The 22,993-nt window shown below is 40.6% G+C and overlaps 1 long non-coding RNA gene across 1 annotated transcript in view; it reads right to left on the bottom strand.

The window, feature by feature from the left end:
• LOC140086374 (uncharacterized) overlaps positions 1 to 22,993 on the bottom strand; it is a 45,873-nt gene that overhangs the window by 15,998 nt on the left and 6,882 nt on the right. The window contains exons 2-3 of the long non-coding RNA XR_011849962.1: positions 6,040 to 6,120; positions 5,446 to 5,512 (exon numbers count right to left, since the gene is read on the bottom strand). This is a non-coding gene — a long non-coding RNA (uncharacterized lncRNA). The remainder of the gene's footprint in view (positions 1 to 5,445; positions 5,513 to 6,039; positions 6,121 to 22,993) is intronic.

Consider the following 22,993-nt stretch of genomic DNA (forward strand, 5'->3'; position numbering starts at 1 on the left):
TTCTCCACACCACCCTCATTATGTCAGACATATTAGCTGTGTAATATAAAGACAATTTGGTAATGAGGTGATTACAAACCATTAGCATTTGCAGCTGTAATTAGATGATAAGGTGCTTCAAAAGATAAATTGCAGCTGGAAATCCAACAAATACAATTTGAAGACCCAAATGTGTTTGTTTGACTCAGTAAATATAAGTTAAACATTCACAAATACATAAATGGGAAATTGAGTCTTGAAAATATTGGTCTTGTCTAGTGAAATTTCTGCCAAATTAATCCTGAAAAAAAGAAAACAGTAATGTGAAAATAACGATTTGATGGTCACATTGTAGTGGAGGAAAATTCTCATGAGGACATTTGAGTAATGCAATAAAGATGCAAAGTCGAAAATTCTAAACATTTACTTTCGTGTTTGTTCATAAACTCAGTTAATCTAACTAATGCACTTTTTGTGGGACACACAGGTATTGACAATGTAACAGGTTTTGCCTTATCCTTCAAGACAATCTCATAATTTTACATAAAAACTAATGACGTAGCACTATCATTAAACTGTCATTGTGCAGGTGAATTGACATTTTAGCTAAAAAAAAGAAGCAAAATAAGCACGAAAAACTTTTTTCTCTGGAAGAAAATAATATAAATAAGTAATTAAATTGTATTTAAAGATCTCTTTTACAATTTTTTTTAAATCAGATATTTTTAATTGAAATTTGTCTCCCTTTTCTTCCCCAACAAATTTAAACAAGTAAGGGACTACCAGAGAGAGTAAACGTGTACAATCAGTCATATGGTCAATACAGGGTACATTATAGTATTGTATCCAAGCACTATCATGCTGTACACACCAGAGAAAGTTTAGATGAAGTTTCCCTTCCGAATTGGAGATAGTGGGAGTTTACACCCTCTGACGTATGTAACTTGATATACCCTCTGTACCCCTAGTAAGCTTACTGAAATAAAAATTATAGTAGAAATCATAGAAAACTTACAGAATATCCCTATCAGAGTTTACAATGGAGCAGTTGAGGCATATATCTTCATTACATGATACAAACTGCCCTGTGATTTGATTACATTGGCCAAAAGATGACCTACAGCCTTTTCCTGAACTTCCGTTTCAAAACTAGTACTTTATCCTCTCCTCCTTAAAGTATATGCTCTTTCAACAACTTCTGGGCTTCCTTCCAATTAGCTTCCCTATCAGGTGATGGGGAATTGAAAAAGTCCTGTACTTTTCCTAGCACCCTCTGCTTTAACTGTATAATAAGCGATGTATGTGTACTAATACACGCCTTAACAGTCCTCTTATATACATTTTCATAGAGTCCCAGAAAGTGCTCACTGATCAGACTGGTTTGATAAGTAATGTTGGAATAGATAGTGCAAACAGGACAGGAGAGTGATCTGAAATACTGTGGGGCATATACCTCATTTCCTGAAGGTAGGTATGCATATATAGAGATACTATTGCCATGTCTATCCAGGACAGTGTTCTGTGAGAGCTAGGGTAACAGGAATACTGCCTGACCTCCGGATACTCTCTCGTCCAAAAGTTGTACCAGCCTACTTCCTCTAATATCTTAGCTAGCACTGTAGGAGCATCTGAACCAATCTGCCGTCCTGGGTCTCGGCCAGGGCCGATGGCTCCCATATATCTTTCAAAGGACTGTGCACATAAGGACATGTGGCTCAATTGCCGATAAAGAATGAAATCATATTGCATTTACTGTTTTTAGTTTCGTTACATATTGACATTGCATATGACTTACAGTGATAAAGCTTTTTTTTGTGTTCTACTACCTGAGAACACAATGTGGATCCTCATGCACTGAATCAACATGAAGATTCAATATTGTAACCCCGTGGAAAGTATCCTATTATGTTTAGTAACGTGAATTCCTTATGACTAGGGAATGGCTCTGAGAACATTTTCCATAAGTGTTTATAGTTATGAATCTACCCTGATGGAATTTTCCTGTGATGTTGGTTCTAGAAGTTCTAGACTTAAATGTATAATGTATAAAAAAAACCTGCAATATTAGGCTGGAGATTCATAAAAGACAGCTTCAAACACCTTTGTTGCCTATAACACTTAATGACACAGCTTCCACTTTTTGCAGTGCTAGTAGAGGAAATGAAAGGTGCCAGGGGATTGCATTTTATCTGTAGCACAGCCTTACTGGTTCATAGAACCACTACTGCCATTTCTGGATTGGGCTTTTTGTAATATTTTAATAGCTGTGCTTCTCATCTTCATGAAGACTTGAGTGTAATCCCATTGTGGCTGGCAAATTCTGACCCTGAAATACTGTCCTTATATGCAGTACAGATTACTGATTCTTTTAATTAACAATAAACTACAGATCACTGTGTAACATCTCTTGGTGTCATCCTCTGTCCTTGGTATGTGGTTGATGATAAGCTGTATCTCATGTATTACTATTTGTGAACACTGGTTTAGTTGCCTTACTGTTTGGACATATTAACACCAAACCTGTCTCTTTCCTGCAGCCTAGCTATGGTCCAGAATTTGTTTCTGTTCACCCATGATGAAATACAGCCCACATTACGTATTCTGTGCTGTTTGCAGGATCGGAATTATGGGTAGGCAAAGTGGGCATTTACCAAAGGCCCAGGGCCCCCTGAAAGAGGAGATTATATGTGTCACAGAGCCAAAGATACAGCCCTCTAAAGGGCGACCCCCTCCAGATTCTAAGCCATCAGGCTACAGGGAGAATTCTGAGAATGTTGGACACAGGAGCTGCTGCACCTCACAGATAATAAAAATATTCACTTTATAAGTTTATTACATTTTGATCAGGGATAACATCAACTAATGTTCATGTTTTAACCCTCTCATATTCAGAACTATCTAAGAGCACACTTGCTCTCTTATTGCCTTTTATTTTGTGATAATTTTTTTTTGTTAGCGAAAATTGAGCAGTGCAATGAACGTTCGATCCTCTTGCCTAATGTGGCTACAAATTAACACCGCGACCCAGAACGTGTCCATAAAGTTATACGTAACACCAAAAACACGCACACGTTCCTGAATAAAGTCTTATTTCACACCATCCCATCCTCCATTATTTATACCTATGTTATGATGTTCTCACTCAAATTCTCATGAACCGCGGTGGGTTCTGTTATTATGTGGCTAATACAAAGACGCACATCTCAAAGTGACTTTCATTATATTATTAGCTTGGTTTATAAATATATAGTTATTTATTTGGGTTACCATTGTGTAAGGGAGCATACATTCATAGATCTGTATGATGCTCAGTGCAATTTTCTGCATAAAATTGTTGTTGGTGCTCCCTGTGGATTTAACATTACCTTTGATGCATATTTTGGTGAATATACACATTTGGGGTATGTATGATCTCTTCACATCTTGCTGGTTTAGGAAAGTATATTTTCTAACACAGCTACTATACAATGTGCAACACTGTTCTTTGTTACTAGTGAAGAAGTAGTCTTAATAGTTTAAAGACTGCAGTCTTTCAAAAAGCTAGAAAGTAGGGGTGCCAGGTGTCGGACCCCTTCTTGTTTACATGGTGATTGATTGTTTGATTTTGACAGAATAGGAGCTTCTTACCAACTAAATACAACATGATTTTTGTTTAGCATTTTGGGAGTGTAAATTCTTGATGTTGTGTATTGTGCTATTCACGAATCTGCTCACTTTGTGTTATTATTTTTAAATCCCCATTTGTGTGTAAACCTCCAGTTCGATGTGAGTTTTATGTAAAACGTACATTATCAAGGCATTTTCAATGCACTTTTTGTTTAATAATTTGTGTTTGTGTTACATGAGGGTGGTCCGTGCTGTCAACTGTTAATTAAGGCAAATGCTTTGCCTGGTTGTCTGCTTTCAAAAATATATAGGGTTTATGGGTGACTTTAGTTTTTAATCTGTTTTATTGCTATATTTTGCAGGTTGTGACTGTTTTAAAATTTCTAGCTGAAAAGCAGGTACTTACCGTATATACTCGTGTATGAGCCGAGTTTTTCAGCACAAAAAATGTGCTGAAAAACCTCCCCTCGGCTTATACACGAGTCAATAAAAACCAAAAAAACTTCCATACTCACCCTCCGGAGGCCCGATGGTCTGTGTAACTCTCGATGTTTGGCGGATCCTCTTCTGTCTTCCCCGGAGCTGGTCTTCGGTCTTCTCTCTTCTCTGTGATGTATCAGCCGGCAGATACGCGTCCACGCGATCTGCCGGCAGGCGCGCAATATGACGCTATGCTGCCCTATCACAACAGATGACCCAGTGTGGTGGCATCATCCAGAAAATTTGAAGTGAGATGTAAATTGGCTCATTAATGCCTCCTCCTCTTTGATTGACCTGTGCATCGGACATCAGGACATCTGGTTAATGAGGTCTCTTCACGCAGGACCATCAATTACAGTTAAAGGGGCTTTTGAGGCAGGGAAACCTTGACCTTAGTGCTAAAATCTCCTCCTTGGCTTTATACAACCAATTTACATCTCACTTCAAAGTTGATTCTCTGGATGATGCCACCATACCGGGTCATGAAAGAAACATGATCTGGAAGGTGTTCAGCTGCTGGGTTAATCCGGTCAATTTATGATGACAGGCTCCCTTTTACGGCTGATCTTATGATTTCAATTCAATTTTTACTTGTGTTTCAAAAAGATAATTTCCATTAAATCACATGGTTTTGTTGACACATGGGTTGCATACAATCAGATTTAGTGGTCAGATCACTGAGCAGCTGAACCAAACTCAGCATGTCAGTTCAGTTCAGCTGTTCTGTTTTTGACTGGTAAATCTGGCAGACACACAGAGCTAGTCTGTGGGAACAAAGTCGCTTGCTCATTTGCAACTTGCCATAGGCACGCTATGTGTATATGATATATATATGTATATATAGATTAAGTTCACATAAAGAATCCATCAATAGTTCCATTAGGAATTGTATTCTTTTTTGAAAGCCGTGTGTCAATGTGTCAATAAAGGTACAGTGCATACCTAATAGACACTGACATATCACTTCCCTATTATGCTGCCAATTAAATGATTTTTCATTCATAAAATATATTCTTAAAAGCAAATTCTAGAATATTTTTACAGCACAGTTCTTATTTTTTTCCTACATTATTTCCCACAATTTCTTTTTTGCAGTTTAAAAGCTTTTAATGGATGGAAATAATATAGCTGCTAATGGATCTAAATGAATGAAAGTGGTACATCTGGTATATGATTGCACAGATCAAAGGAAAGTTTTTTAAAGTTCATCCTTCTGCACATTATTATATTTGTAAATTGTGATTTGATTTATTACATAAAAAGGATATGTCAGAATAATGTGATGAAACACTAGGTGGCAGTCTGGAGTTGTGCTGCTCCGATTCTGAGTGGAGAACACAAATAGAACTTCAAACTGCAGATGTGTGATTAGCCACTCACCCTGTACAGGGTCATGATGATGTTATGTCTACTGTGATTGCAAAGGCACAGTTCAGTATGAGAAGATCTAAAATAAGAATAGAAAAGACAGGGAAAAAGTTATGCTGCATGAATTAGGGAAAGCTCAGTCGCTCGCCTTTACTGTACAACATGTGTCAAAACAATTCTGGATCAGTGAAATGATCTTGGGAGCTTGTAAGTGGAGATCCGGTATAGAAAGCAAATAAAAATCTCATTGCAAGGATCACAATATAAAAACATGTATTACTTTATATAATGTAATAATGTGACATGACATACTAATCATTTACTTATAGATATTGTACTTCAGCTACTTCAACATTGTCTGTTCATCCATTGTGATAATGGTGTGAAGGCCTAGTGGGTCACCACATCTGGAAAACTTATCTAAGCTGTTCAGTATAGATGTTTCATTTAAACTAGTTTTCCTTCAATAGAATGTGCAGGCATATTCCATACAATATCTATATTAAGATCTGAATGATGGAGTATGTCAACAATTCTTTAAGGGCTTCCCAGTATAAAACAATTCATGCTACTGGGGAGGCGGTAGAATAAGAATTGAAGTAAAACCTTGCCCTCTTCTTTCTTCTATTCCATTATGTGACTTCCACTTCTGTCGCAGGCATGAATCCACGTGATCCCACACAGTCCCTTTAAAATAGAAGTAGTCAGGTTTGTACTGTGGCATCACAAATGATCCCTGAACATTAATATTTCCATAAGCACAGCCCATTTACAGTTTTGGTAACTTAATTCTCTTCATTCACATAATTTACTGAGCTCAGCTAATGATATTATTAAAATAATAATTTTATGACGCATAAGATATAAATAGTCTTTTAATCTACAGTCTTTTTTTTATTCCATTTTTTGATATCTTAGATATGTATTTAAAGAGTATCTAACCTGTCAACAAACTTAGCAGCAATAATGAGCCTGGTTTTGTATACACAAAAAATTACACTGTTTTTTACCATATATATATATATAATATTAATTTTACAGCTTCTCTAGTGTTTGCAGGATCTGCGAGTGAGTATAATGACCCTCTTCCTCCATAGAACTTCTATGTAACACAGTAACACCTGACACAGTAATATCCTGTCCACCATGCTAGCAAGACAGAATTCAGAAGATGTGTCAAAGCAGATTAGGAGGGACAAAGGGCAAAAAATAAGAGCCAAAGTATATAGGAGCTTTATAGTTTCATGATGTTACACATATATAGATCCCAACACTCAGCTTCAGTACCATAATCAACAAAGAGAAGGAAGTCGAAAAGTCAGCTCTGCAGCTGAGTTCCTATTCACATGATCTTCTATTTTGATTGGTCATCAATATAATAAAGGAGAAGAACCCCATTTAACATAGTGAGCATTAGGGTATCATTTACCAAAACTGTCTGAGACAATCAATCAGAGCTCCGTTTTAGTATTTTAAAATGTTGTGGGAAAATGAATCATCATGGAACAGTTTTGCACTCAAATACTTTTGATAAATATCCTGATACATGTCACAGTTGGAGAATATTAGGTGTCATGAAATGAGCATACTTTTCGGGAGGTTTGTCCTGATATTTACTACTATCCTCTATACTGTCCATATGTGAAATCCAACTTACATTTTTACTGTAGTTTTCTTTCCGAGTTCCTTTATTTGTTCTCATGCCTTCATAATCTTATCCTACATCTGTGATGTCTATTATACTGTATGTGAACTACCAACCAGCAAGAACAAAAAGATAAATCACATAGCGTTTTACCATCCTGATTTCCGACATCATATCTTAAAGACCCTTTTAACTGTATTCCAGCTGTAGCAATAATTTAAGGACCTATGAATCGAGAACATGACAGTAGCCATCTGAAAAAGTATTTTTGGGCTAGAGGTTTGTGATTTAACATCTGCTCTAAATTGCAGCCCAACTAAATAAGCAATGCTAATTGCAAAGCTTTTCTTAATTTTCCTCCCTAATTTACATGCAATTATGGAGCCCCACAGGTTGCGGATTTCTTTGGCGTCACTTCAATACTCAGGTGCTTTAACCTTGATTATCTCGGTCTCTTAAAAATTATTTTGAGGGCAAATGAAACATTCGGCGTGTTATTCATCCATGCTGATAGTTAAAATTATATGCTTGAAAATTTTCTGATATCATTGTCTAACAATAATGAATAACTAAATGAAGATCTAATGCTCTCCTTCAAATGAGCTTTTAGACACCTTTGAGGACCTGACAATGACTTGTATATGTACAAAATATATATATATATATATATATATATATATATATATATATATATATATATATAGGCAGTCCCCGGGTTACATACAAGATAGGTTCTTTAGGTTTGTTCTTAAGTTGAGTTTGTATGTAAGTCGGAACCATATACTTTATTATTGTAACCCCAGTCAAAAATTTTTTGGTCTCTGTGACAACTGGATTTTAAAAATGTGGGATTGTCATAAGAACCAGGATTAATAATAAATCTTAATTGCAGACACCTTTGATAACTGTTACAGCTGTTTATTGTAGCATAGGACTAAAGTACAGCAAATTACCAAAATCCAGAGGTCGGTTTGTAACTAGGGGTCATATGTAAGTCAGGTGTTCTTAAGTAAGGGACCGCCTGTATATACACAATAATATATATATATATATATATATATATATATATATATATATATATATATATATATAATTTTAGGCACCAGTTTCCCTGGTTTCCCTTTTTCTGTAAAATTGGATTGCCTTTCTGATAAATAATTTGAGGGAGTCCCACACAACCAAATTACTTGTAGAGTGCACATTTCTTTCCCAGTATTCGTAAATTTTCTGCTCCATAGCCAATTTGGACTCTATTATTATGGTCAACCTATGTGTATTAAGTTTTTAAAACCTCCTCCCCCCTGGGGCACTATAGTGGGTAACTAATACTGGGGCATTGTCTGAGATAACAATTGGTTTATACCGCATCATTGTAACATCCCCTAACACAGTGGTGGCGAACCTATGGCACAGGTGGGCACCCAGGCCATCACCCAACACAAAGTATGCTATACTGGACTCAAGGCTTCCTGCTGCGGTCCAATACAGCCCAGGAGGTGCCATGCTCAGTGCCATTTTAAAGCAACATCCTTGGCTGCCAGGGCTACAGGAAGAACAGGAAGGTGTGGATAGTGATAGATAAGTGTTGAAGCTCATGTTGGCACTCTGCAATATATAAGTGGGTTTTGGTTGAAGTTTGGGCACTCTTGACTAGCCAGATGGTGATTAGAGACAATGTATCATGTGTAGAGATGAGCGAGCACTAAAATGCTCGGGTGCTCGTTATTCGAGACAAACTTTTCCAGATGCTCGAGTGCTCGTCTCGAATAACGAACCCCATTGAAGTCAATGGGAGACTCGAGCATTTTTCAAGGGGACCAAGGGTCTGCACAGGGAAGCTTGGCCAAACACCTGGAAACCTCAGAAAATGATGGAAACACCACGGAAATGGACAGGAAACAGCAGGGGCAGCATGCATGGATGCCTCTGAGGCTGCTTAATCGCACTATTATGCCAAAATTATGGGCAGCAGCATGGCGATGACAGAGTGACCGAATGAGGCTAGATAGCATCTAAAACATCCAACAATTCACCTTGACACTATAGAAGACGGCATGCAGAGGCAGCGGCAGCAGCGTCAGGCTAGACAGTGACATGGCGACATACCCCAAATGGATTCAGGCTTCAAACCAATTTAAAAAATTCCTTTTGGCAAGGATAACGTGTAGCACTGTATGTATCAGTATTTTGCCTTAAGGCGGCAGAGAGGAACCAAAGGAGGTGAGCAAGAAGCGCTGAAATTATTTCCTATGTGAACAAAAGGTTGACAGTATATTTAGTCGATAACACAGCATGGTGGCGACATAGTGACCAAGTTCCATAACGTATCTGGTGAAACACCTGAAAAATTAGCCTGACACAGCTCGTTTGATAAGGGGACGACATGTGGAGGCAGCCATGGAGACGACTTCCATGATTAAGAGCGACAGTATGCGGCATCCATATTGCGCTGCTATGATTGAAACTTCAGGTCTCCAGCATGGCGGGGACAGATGCGCCGAGTTCCATTATGTATCTGGTGAAACACCCGAAAATTCTGCCTGACACAGCTCGTTTGATAAGGGGACGATGTATGGATGCAGTAAAGTAGTAGTAGATTAAAGGTGCTGCAGTTAAAACTATGTTAGTTGGATCTTGGGATGGAGCTGGCGGTCCACTGCCAGGCGAGCTTTCTCCTGTCAGTCGACAGGCGTGTACGCTTATCGGTGATGATGCCACCAGCTGCACTGAAAACCCGCTCAGACAACACGCTAGCGGCAGGGCAGGCAAGAACCTCCAAGGCGTACAGTGCCAGTTCGTGCCACATGTCCAGCCTTGAAACCCAGTAGTTGTAGGGAGCTGTGTGATCATTTAGGACGATGGTATGGTCAGCTACGTACTCCCTCACCATCTTTCTGTAAAGATCAGCCCTACTCTGCCGAGACTGGGGACAGGTGACAGTGTCTTGCTGGGGTGACATAAAACTGTCAAAGGCCTTGTAAAGCATACCCCTGCCAGTGCTGGACAAGCTGCCTGCTCGCCTACTCTCCCTCGCTACTTGTCCCGCAGAAGTACGCCCTCTGCCGCTAGCGCTGTCAGAAGGGAAATACTGTTTCAGCTTGTGCACCAGGGCCTGCTGGTATTCATGCATTCTCACACTCCTTTCCTCTCCAGGGATGAGAGTGGAAAGATTTTGCTTGTACGTGGGTCCAAGAGAGTGAATACCCAGTAATCGGTGCTGGAATAAATTCTTTGAACGTGAGGGTCACGGAATAGGCAGCTTTGCATGAAATCTGCCATATGCGCCAGAGTCCCAACACGCAAGAATTCACTCCCCTCACTGACCTGACTGTCCATTTCCTCCTTCTCCAACTCCTCTTCTTCTGCCCATACACGCTGAACAGTAGAAGACTGAACAATGCTCCCCTCTTCTGCCTCACCAACATTCTCCTCCTCTTCCTCCTCATCCTCCTCCACCTACTCCGATATGCGCTGAGAAACAGACCTGAGGGTGCTTGGCTATCAACAAGGAAATCTTCTTCCCCCGTCTCTTGTGACGAGCGCAAAGCTCCCGACTTCATGCTGACCAGAGAGTTTTTCAACAGGCCAAGCAGCGGGATGGTGAGGCTGATGATGGCGGCATCGCCACTGACCATCGCCGTTGACTCCTCAAAGTTCCTCAGCACCTGACAGATATCAGACATCCACGTCTCCTCCTCATTGTAGACTTGAGGAAGCTGACTGACCTGACTACCAGTTCTGGTGGAAGTTGACATCTGGCAGTCTACAATCGGTCTGCGCTGCTTGTAAACTCTGGATAACATGGTTAATGTTGAATTCCACCTCGTGGGCACGTCGCACAACAGTCGGTGAGCGGGCAGCTGGAGGCGGTGCTGCGCTGTCCTGAGAGTGGCAGCGTCTGTGCTGGACTTCCTGAAATGCGCACAGATGCGGCCCACCTTCTTGAGCAAATCAGACAGATTGGGGTATGTCTTGAGGAACCGCTAAACTATGAGATTTCACACATGGGCCAGGCATGGCACATGTGTCAGTCTGCCGAGTTGCAGAGCCGCCACCAGATTACGGCCGTTGTCACACACAACCATGCCTGGCTTCAGGTTCAGCGGTGCCAGCCACAGATCAGTCTGCGCCGTGATGCCCTGTAATAGCTCTTGGGCGGTGTGCCTTTTATCGCCTAGGCTCAGCAGTTTGAGCACCGCCTGCTGTCACTTGGTGACGGCACTGCTGCTGTGCCTAGAGCTACCGACTGATGGCGCCATGCCCACGAATGCTAATTTGGAGGAGGAGGTGGAGGAGGGGTGGGAGGAGGAGGCATAGTAGGCCTGAGAGACCTGGACCGAGGTAGGCCCTGCAATCCTCGGCGTCGGCAGTATATGACCAGCCCCAGGGTCAGACTCGGTCCCAGCCTCCACCAAGTTAACCCAATGTGCCGTCATCGATATATAGTGGTCCTGCCAGGCAGCACTCGTCCACGTGTCTGTGGTCATGTGGACCTTGTCAGAAACGGCGTTGGTCAGGGCACGGATGATGTTGTCTGACACGTGCTGGTGCAGGGCTGGGATGGCACATCGGGAAAAGTAGTGGCGGCTGGGGACCGAATACCGAGGGGTGGCCGCCGCCATGAGGTTGCAAAAGGCTTCGGTCTCTACCAGCCTATAGGGCAGCATCTCCAGGATGAGTAATTTGGCGATGTGGACGTTGAGGGCTTGTGCGTGTGGGTAGGTTGCACTGTATTTCCTCTTGCTCTCCAGCGTCTGGGGTATAGACAGCTGAACGCTGTGCATGGAGACATTGGTGGATGCTGTGGAGGATCGTGGAGGCGAAGGTGTGGTTTTTGCACGGGAGGTGTTTGGACCGGGGTCCTGGGCAGGGGGCTGACTAGCAGAGGCAGCAGATGACACAGGGGAAAGAGCAGTGGTGTGCCCCGCCGGAGGTGAACGGCCTTGGTTCCATTGAGTGGGGTGTTTAGCATTCATATGCCTGCGCCTACTGGTGGTGGTTAAGCTGGTAGTGGTGGAACCCCTGCTGATCCTGGTGTGGCAAAGGTTGCACACCACAGTCCGTCGGTCATCTGGTGTTTCTTTAAAGAACCTCCAGACTTCTGAAAATCTAGCCCTAGCCACTGGAGCTTCACTACGTGAAACACTTGGCGCTGATGCACCAGCTCTGGCCCTGCCTCTCCGTCTGGCCCCACCACTGCCTCTTCCAACCTGTTCTCGACGAGGACTCGCCTCCGTCTCAGAAGCACTGTGTTCACCCGGCCTATCAACCCAGCTTGGGTCTGTCACCTCATCATCCTCCGATCCCTCAGTCTGCTCCCCCCTCGGACTTCCTGCCCTGACAACAACTTCACCACTGTCTGACAACCGTGTCTCCTCATCGTCCGACACGTTCTTCCACTATGTCAACAATGTCATCATCACCCACAGACTGCGACCAGTGGAAAACCTGGGCATCGGGAAAGAGCTCAGCAGCAACCGGACAAGTGGTTTGTGACTCTGGGAAGGGTCCAGAAAACAGTTCCTCAGAGTATGCCAGTTCAAATGCCAAATTTTCCTGGGAGGGGGCAGACTGGGGGAAAGGAGGCTGAGGTGGAGGAGCTGGAGGAGTGCTGATTTCGGTGACATGGGTGGACAGCGTGGAAGACTGACTGGTGGACAAATGGCTATAAGCATTGTCTGCAATCCACGACATCACCTGTTTGCACTGTTCTGGTCTCAACAGTGCTCTACCACGAGTCCCAGTAACTTGAGACATGAACCTAGGGAGTGTAGCTCTGCGGCGTTCCCCTGCTCCCTCATTAGCAGGTGGTGTCTCACCCCGCCCAGGACCACGGCCTCTGACCCCTGCAGTAGTTGGACGCCCTCGTCCTCTACCCCTACCCCTAGCCCTCGGGTTCAACATTTTCAAAATTAAAGTGTAAACTGTTTTTTTTAGTTTTTTTGTGTTTTTTTATTGTTGGTGTTTTTTGTGGGTTTTTTTTTTTTTAACAAAACGATCAGAAGAAATCACACAGCAACCATAGAAGATGATGATGATTGCTATGGCTAGTTTCTAACCTACACTGACAGCACACAACAGTATTTTGCGCTGTGCCTGTGATGACTTTCAGTTTTGAAAAAAAAAAAATCATCAGACTGTGCCTAATTCAATCAAACCCCTAATAAATTGTCCCACTTAGGTGTTTGAGATAGATATGTGTGTCACTAAGAGCTAAATAGAACATTCGCAAGTCTCCCTGCAAATTCGTCACAATATGGTACTAGCTGCACTACTAGTGCCAGCAAGGCCAGCTACAAGCAAATAAAAAAAATAAAATATAGAACGCTATTGTAGCCCTAAGAAGGCCTGTTGGGTTCTTGTATGGTTAGTTTCTAACCTACACTGACAGCACACATCTTGATTTTGTGCTGTGCCTGTGACTTTAAGTTTTGAAAAAAAATCGGCAGACTGTGCCTAATTCAATCAAATCCCTAATAAATTGTCCCACTTAGGTGTTTGAGATGGATATGTGTGTCACTAAGAGCTAAATAGAACGTTCGCAAGTCTCCCTGCAAATTCGTCACAATATGGTACTAGCTGCACTACTAGTGCCAGGAAGCCCAGCCTCAAGCAAAGAAAAAAAAATATTCTAGCCCTAACAAGGGCTGTTGGGTTCTTGTAGACTCACTTCTGCCTAACAGTAGGCTAATATAACACCGTAATGCTATCCCTGCAGCAGCAGCAACTCTCTCCCTAAAGGCATCCAGAAAGAGAATGATGCGAGCAGCGCGGGCAGGGGCTAGTCTATTTCAGGGTCCAGAGTCTCCTCGCTTGTGATTGGTTCCGTTTCTGGCCACCAGAAATCAAAACGGCGGGAGATGCCATTTTCTCGAGCTGGTGAAATATTCGTCCGAGCAACGAGCAGTTTCGAGTACGCTAATGCTCGACGAGCATCAAGCTCAGACGAGTGTGTTAGCCCATCTCTAATCATGTGTTTTACTATGAGAAGAGTATGCCTTTCTTGTGCCATACTTGGCCCTCCAGATATCATATAGCCCGACATCATTACAAAAAATATAAAATTTAAAACTCTTTACCCACTAATTTTTTTTCAATTGAGAGGTTCAAACGATCCAGTTTTGCATCAAAAACCATATTTAAATCTCCCATAACCAAAATTTTTTTTCAGCAATACTTACTCTCAGCAAATCTAACTAACTCATATAGCACCCAAAGAGAGGAGGGAAGACGAACATACAGAAATGCCAAGATATATTACATATCTCCTAAAAAAATATGCAGAAAAACAAATCTGCCACATTTGTCAATACTCTCCCCCACTGGTCTATAATCTATATGGGAGTGTATCAATACTGACACTCCTCTGGAGTATATATCCCCATAAGAGTGATACTCCCATGACGCCCACTGTTTCTTGAGTCGGTAACCAAATTCTTGGGTCAAATGTGTCTCTAACAAAACTATAATAGCCAGTAGATGTTTATTGACTATTTCAATTATCGTACAACATTTCCGTCTTTCACTAAGACCTTTGATGTTCCAGCATAGAATCCTGGTTTCTTTTTTCATCCTTTAACCTTAAAAAAAAAAAAGCCCTTCTGCCAGAGTCCCTCCCACCCCCAACTTGATCCACTCTTTTTTCATAAGGCATATCCCTTCTATCAACTATCGCTCTCCCGCCATCCCTTTGCTGTTAGCTCGAAATCATAAACAAAGAATGATATTACCCTGGCTTAAGCACCTTAGTTAATTATTTGTTGCCCATTTCAAATTCCTTTGCTTTCCAGCCACTCTGTAGCTCCTTGGGGCATATTTACTTTGGGGCAGATTTAATTACCCGGTCCATTCGCGATCCAGCAGCGCGTTCTCTGCAGTGGATTCGGGTCTTCCAGCGATTCACTAAGGCAGTTCCTCCGACGTGTCGCTGCTGTGCTGAAGTCCGCCGAGGTTCGCCGGAGTTCATGATCCGTTGCTGGGTGCAGGTAAGCGCATTTCCAGCGACACTTTTTCTTTTTAAATGCGGCGGTTTTTCCGAACCCGTTGGATTTTCGTTCGGCCATGCCCCAGATTTCCGTCGCATGCACGCCGGGGCCGATGTCCCACAATCCGATCGCGTGTGCCAAAAACCTGGGGTAATTCAGGGAAAATCGCAAGAAAACTGAAAAATTCGGGTAACTCGCCCTAAAAGCGCGATTCAGGCCCTTAGTAAATGACCCCCATTTTGTTGTTATATATAACCCTCAGTTTTATAGGGAAATAAAAGGGAGAATAGAATTTTCGCCTCAAAGAGTCTTTTTTACCCGCCACAAAACTGGCTCTAGCTTTTTGCATAGTCAGGAAAAATTTAAACTCTTTTACCATTTATTATTAACTAAGATTCCTTTGCTCTAGAGTTCCTAATTATATAATCCCTGCCCTGTGAATTTAGACATTTCACCAAGACTTTGTGCCTGTTTTCTGTTGGACTGTGCATGTTCTTTTGGGTGTAAACTGCTTGCACAGGTATTTAAGAAGTGTTTGCACTAGCTGCACTAGCCTCCATACAACACAAATTAGAGGGGACTCTATGGGCTCTTTCCACCATAGAATTGGAGGAGAGGTCTTCCGGCCTGTAGATGTCCCATAACCATTTCTGGATGGTATCTGCAGACACACTTTACCCACTCTCTTCCGGATATCCCACTATTCTCAAATTAGCTCTCCTGGAGCGATTCTCAAGGTCAATTAATTTTTCTTTTATGCTAACATTTTATTCCCTTAGTCTTTTTACTTCATCCTGCATACTTTTTTCCTCTTCTGCCGTTTTTATTATATTTTTCTCGATTGCATTAAATTTCTCCCTCAATAAGTTGAGATCATCCCGTATAAAAGTAGTATCTTTATCTTTTTTAAGTTCTGCAAACAACTCTTTTGTTTCTTGGGCTGGTGCTAATATTTGAACCTTCTCCCGGGTACCTCTATGTTAGATGCTGAGGACTGAGCGTCTTCTTTGTTGTTTTGTCTACTTTTAGATAGAGAGGGTTTCCACATTTTATCTAGTCCAGTCGATTTTCTCTCTGTTTTTTTGTTTTAATTTCATTTTTTGTTTAACCTATTCTTTATTCACAAAATCCATTAAAGACAGTAGTTGCCGCAACCCCTGCAATAGATAGGGGTGTGCAATATAAGTAGTAACACATTTACTTGGTGACAGTATAACAGTCAACCATCAGCCTAATGCCACGCAGTACTTTTGTTTGCCCATATAAGAACCCGTATACAACTCTTTTGATACCTATTCAACCATAAATCTGACTTATCAATAGCAGAGGTGCAGTAAAAAACAATTAGGAATGATTAAACAAATCAGGAATCAAAGGAAGAGGATACTGGGGAAGATTTATCAAGTGTCTGAAAGTCTGAATATTCCTAGTTGCCCATGGCAACCAATCACCGCTCAGCTTTCATTTTACCAGTGCTCATGAATATTTTAAAGGGGAGCTATGATTGGTTGCCATGAGCAACTAGAAATATTCTGACTTTCAGACACTTGATAAATCTGCCCCACTGACTTTTGAATACGATGTTATTGAGCTCATGATAATCAATACAAGTCCTAAATCAACCAACTTTCCTACCAATACTTACTTAGACCCTGGGAGGAGATCAATCCCACATTCTTTGCGGTGGCAAGTTTTTTTTTATAAAACACATCAGCAAAGTCAGCAAAGAATTCAGGTAGATATTCCTCCCCTGACAGACATTCAGACATGAACAAAGCAATACAATGGGAAGAACATGATGGACCCCATCTAATTAATTCCCCAGTACCATAGTCAAAAACAGGATTATTTACGGTAAACTCAAAATAGCATCAGCAGACAGATTTTATTAAAACAAAAAACACTGCAAGTTCCATGTGGATAGAACCAACTAGAGTCCTGAATCAAACTTTACCCCTCATAAAGTGGTAAAATCTGCTCCCACAACCAGGACAGGAGGTTTAACTAAACAATCCCTAGAGCTAAAACAAAATCAACTAAATTAGCAACAGATCCTGAATCCACTATAGCTTGCCTGGAGATAGACTTATCTTTCTCAGACAAGGATACTAGACTTGGAAGATACCTGGGCACCTTGAGTGGCTCTCCTGATTACCACTTAGGCACTGAAGTTTTCCAGCGGTGACCTAGACCTCCTAGGGCAGTCTCATAGAAAATGTCCAGATCCACCACAATAGAAACACAGGGAATACTTCTGGTGATGCTCTCTCCGGGTTTTGACTTTTAAGGTACCCAGCTGCATAAGATCTTGTTCAGACATGACAGCAGGAGAGTTTTTTTTAGAAGACAGAGAAGGTGAGATAGACAATTAACTTGTGTCAACTTTTATCCATCCTTTAAGCTGCGGTTAATCTGAACTGCCAAAACCATAGCTTGCTCCAAAGAGCCAGGATCCGGGTGACCAACCAAGGCATCCTTAAAGGGGTATTCCCATGAGGACAAGATTGTTAAATGTACTCAGGGTAACAAAATAACACATTCTCTAATTCACTGTGATTAACAAAATCACAGCATTTAAAATATATAATTCCAATCTGTCTCTATCCATCCTGGTGTTTACAATTTTTGTTGCCCCTGGATTTCACCGTAAATCTTCTGACTATAGTTAGATTTTTCTCATGAATAGGTTCTCTTGTCTGCATGGCTGCAGTGCTCTCTGGCTCCTACCCCTCCCCCATGCATTAGAAAAGCAGCCCAGACACAGGCACTTCCTGCCAGCAAGCAGCAGAGTGCAGAAACTTAATCTACTAGCTACAGGCAAAATAAGGTCTTCATCGGTGAGGAGGAATATAGCAGAACTGACGCTATGTGTGTAATAGGTGAGATAGCAGAGCTGAGAGTGTCATCATGTTCTTTTTTTCATGGACAAACTCCTTTAACAGACTTGGAAAGACCTCCTAAAGTGGTCTTTAAGAGAGGGTTCACGCCAATTTACCACCACAAAGTGCTTGCGGAATTCCAGACAATTCCCCTTAGCGGAGCGGGTACCTTGCAATAGATGGATATAGGATATAGATGTTTTATTCCAGTTTATCCATATTTGGTTATTTTATAATGTAAGGAGGGTGGTAAGAGGCACAGGAAGGACAGCCAAGACAGAGAGCTCTAAGCTGAGCCCCCAAAGCTGTCACCTACCTACTTGCCTCTTGGAAATGAAACAGGACAACTGCGGAGACGGTCCCTCCCTTAGCCACAGTGCAGACACAAAACAAGACAAACAAACAACACACAAGAATCACAAGTGGTCTGGATCACAACAAGATAGTGGGTACAGTACATAATAGGAGTCCAAGGTTCAATGACTCAGAAGCTCAATTAACCAGAATAAGCAATAGAATATCAAAAGTTAGCATAGGCAAGATACAGAGCTGAGATATAAGTCTACAACCAGTAAGTGGATAAGATGTCCATCACACCAGTAACCCTTTGTTGGACAGGGCTAAGCTAGAGGGAGCCAGGTGTAGCTGAATAAACAAAAAGTTAAACCACAGTTAACACATGGGAAACACCAATATGAACACCTTCTAAACCACATTTTAGCGGGCAGAGGATGATGCCCGGCAAAGATATTACACCTATACTTACCTCTCTCCGGTACTCCAGTTGAGTACAGTGCCCCCTCTAACCAACGCACCTGGCTAGGGCCAGAGGCTTAGTGTTCGGTAAAAAACATGAATAGGAGTTCTAGGATGTGCAATCCACAGGTTGGTATTGTTGGGCTGTGAACGGTCACAAACTTCAAGTAATTTCAGGCTAGTTATGGAAAATTTCCTGCCCAATTATACAAGCCTGCAGCCTTCCCAGTACTTGACTGCCTATAGATGGTGTGGTATTGGATTGTGGTGGTGGGTACTGGGGTAATGGTAAGGGGTAGGTAGTTCTAGATGTTCCAGCCCACAGCTGCCCCATACTTGACCAGCTATAGATGGTTAAGTACTGGATTGTATCTAGCTCTTTCCAGCACCCCTAGTGGCAGTGGATACCGCGGTAATGATAGAGGGGGGGGGGGTGTTAGTTCTGGACTTTCCTCCACCTAAAACAATTCCCCCATCCTTAGTCTTGTGTGCAGGCGTGGTTGAAAGTGTCCGCGTTCCTATTATAATAAATAGGGTCAAGTCCTACCCCTAGTCCTTTATGCACTGTGGGGCTGAACAACAACTCTGTCTGTATCGTGAACAGGCACAGACACATGCACAGTTCCCGTGTCAATATGCATTATTGAAATCATTTGTTATAAAAAAAATAAATATTTGGTCATAGAGTCCCTTTAATAAATCAGTTTATAAATATATCTCCAGCGTAAGCCTTTTTTTCCTTCCACTTTTTGTTTAAGGTTGCTCTGTTGCTGTAAATTTTAATTGTCTTTTAAATAAATTATAGTAATCATAAAATTGCTATATTTCCTTGGAAGACATAGCAGTACTTAGGGTCTATTGAAAATGGAAATATTTATTCTAGTATTTTACATTTCCTGCTCTTGCTACAAAACACAAATGATATATTATACATATATTATTCATTGAATTTCTTGACATACAATCTAAAAATGAAAACAAATGTTCATTGTTAACGGATTACATTTCAATTACTTTACATATATGTCATATGATAAATATCATACATTTAAAACTAGAAGACATAATACAATACTGGAAATTTTTTACTAAATTGGTTCCCGCAACTTAAATAATATTTCCTCAAGACTCTGAATTATTTAAGGTGATCAAAATCACCCCCACTGGGTTAAACATCTTAGAAAGGCCAATTAAAAAAAGGATAATGAACCATATGTAATAATATATTACTTTTGGCTTTGCTCTGGGCTTTTATAATGCCATATGATAATTTTTTTAGACAATAAAAAAAAAACCTTTATAAAAAACTTTTATAATCAGATGGTGAAACAAAATATTAGCCACCATTATCAGTACATGAAGTTAGAGGTTAAATTAGCCCCTTGGCAACCAGACCCTTTTTGGTTTTTGCATTTTCATTTTTCACTCCCAACCTTCAACTTTTATATAACTTTTTTATTTTTCCATGTAAGGAACTATATGAGGGCTTTGTAACAAATTGTAATTCATGAAGACAGTATTTAATATTCCATGCCATGTACTGGGAAGCAGGAAAAATATTCCAAATGTAGTGAAATTGGTGAAAAAATGCATTTGCACTGTTTTCTTGTGGGCTTGGATTGTATAGCTTTCAATGTGCTCCCCAAATGACATGTCTACTTTATTCTTGGGTCGGTATGATCACGGGGACCCCAAATTTATTTACATTTTATAATGTTTTCATACATTTATAAAAATTAAAACCACCTGTACAAAAAAACCCCTTAATTTTGCCATGTTCTGGCGCCAATAACTTTTTCATACTTCGGTGTACGTGGTGTAATGTTTTGCAACTTTTGATGGCATTTTCAATGCTACCATTTATAGGACTTTACAGCTTTTTGATCACTTTTTATTTAACCCCTTAGTGACCAGGCTCATTTGCGGCTTGATGGCTAAGGCCTATTTTGCAAAACCAGCATGTGTCACTTTATCTGGTTATAACTTTAGAAAGCTTCAACTTGCCAAATTGTTTTTCAGTTTGTTTTGGCATCATTTTATAAGTGTCCTTTTGTTTTATTATTATGATGCTAGAAAGATAACAAAACGACCAGCATTCTCTAAAATTTTTAAGAAAATTTTAGAATCAATTATTTTAGGGACCATTTCATTTCTATAAGAATTTTGGAAGTCCTGTTAATAGTTGGAAATCACTAATATTTATCATTAATACATTCATTTAGTTGCAAAATTTACCCACATTAACTGAATGAAAGTAGAAAATGCATTTAGGAATATATTGGGCAGTTTTTTCAGAGTAAGAGGACACCCCACATGTGGATGTAACCCGCTGTCAGGGTACATGGCAAAGCACTGAAGGAGCCATTATGCTTTTGTAGAGCAGAATAGTTTTCAGGTGCCATGACGTGTTTGTAGAGCCCCTGGGGCCACATTCACACGTGGAATTTTGGTTGCGTTTTAAAACACAAACCAAAGGTTCCACTTAAGGTCGCATGTTGCGGAAAGATTACGAGACAAGTCACGTGTTGTTTTTGAAATGCATCTAAACCAAAGCCCAAGCCCTGGGACTACACAGAGAATTTTGTCAGGTTGCCAGGTAAGTTATAACACACAATTATATTAAAAAATTTGGTTTAGTGAAAATGTATATTTAGTGAAAATAACAGGTTCCCTTTAATTAGCAAAATTTACTTTTATGATCTTACCAATTGGCTAGACTCCAAATGGATGAGGTCAGCACTCACTGTTTCTTGAATAGACGGGATTTCTTTATTGAGCTATGGTATAACAGCAGTTACAACAGTGAGTGCTGACCTCATCCATTTCAAGTCTTGTGTATCTAGGAAAAGAAAGGCATTCTCAGATGTTCATGCACCTGTTGGCTGCAATGAAATAGTAAGGCATATGTCGGGGGCGGGTACATGGAGCCCGTGAGCCCTCTTCTTAGCCAATAAGTCTTTGCTGCATATTGCCGCCGCCAGCAAAGCTACGCATGGGCGTCTGCCATCTTGGTGAAGATCGCCGCTCCCTGTGACGTCATCGGGGAATGGCAATCGGTCACCATGACAGCCTCTGGTCTTCCGAAGACCTGAGGCTGTCTTGGATTAACCCATTCATTACAATGTGGGATTGCACATTTTAATGAATGAGGTGGAAAATCCCCATATACTGCCATACTGTAGTATATGATAGGATTGATCAGACAACCTAGGGTTAAAGTACCCTATGGATTCTGAAAAATAGAAAAAATTTAAATAAAAAAAAAGTTTAAAAAAATTATAATAAAAAAATAAACATTCAAATCACCCGCCTTTCCCTATAACTGATATAAATATGAATAAAAGTAAAAATCAGAAACACATTAGGTATTTCCACGTCTGAAAATGCCCAATCTATCAAAATATAATAATGGTTTTTCACAGCATTTAACACCGTAACGGAAAATTGTGCCCAAAGTCTAAGATTCCACTTTTTTGCCATTTTGAAAAATCTAAAAAATTACATAAAAAGTGATCAAAAGGTTGTACAGATTTGAAAAGTTATTGGCACCAGAAGATGGCAAAATCAAATTTTTTTTTTGTGCATGAGGTTTTAATTTTTGTAAATGTATGAAAGCTTTATAAAACCTATGCAAATTTAGTATCCCCGTGATCATACCGACCCAAAGAATAAAGTACATATGTCATTTGGGGCGCACAGTGAAAGCCGTAAAATCCAAGCCCACAAGAAAACAGCGCAAATGCGTTTTTTCCCCATTTTCACTGCATTTGGAATTTTTTTCCAGTACACGCCATGGAATATTCAATACCATCACTATGAACTGCAATTTGTTACACAGAAAACAAGCCATCACATGCTCTTTACGTATAAAAATAAAAAAGTGATAGATTTTTGAAGGTGGGGAGTAAAAAATGGAAATAAAAAAACAAAAAAGGGCCAGGTCAGTTAAAGGGATCTGAATACTTTCCAAATTTCCAAAATTTTTATTATGCTGCTTTTTTAATTATTAATTGACTCTTGTACTAGAGCCGTTGGTGGTACTACAGCTGTTTTGGCACCATTTTAAGTGTAAATAGAATATCTACTTTTTAAAAAAAAAAAGTGCACAGAAACGGTGTCACTCCAAAAATATCTGCCTCTTTTGTGGACTTAGTTACCAATGGTTTGGACATGTAACCATATGACTTGGCACCCTCCCTTAATTGAGTATTCGATACCGCTCTGGTTTTTCTTGGTACAAGACTGAAACGCATTATTTTTACTTCAATAAACCACTGTAAAACAGCTTGACAAAT

The sequence above is a fragment of the Engystomops pustulosus genome, chromosome 1 (assembly GCF_040894005.1).
Source record: "Engystomops pustulosus chromosome 1, aEngPut4.maternal, whole genome shotgun sequence".
Taxonomy (NCBI): domain Eukaryota; kingdom Metazoa; phylum Chordata; class Amphibia; order Anura; family Leptodactylidae; genus Engystomops; species Engystomops pustulosus.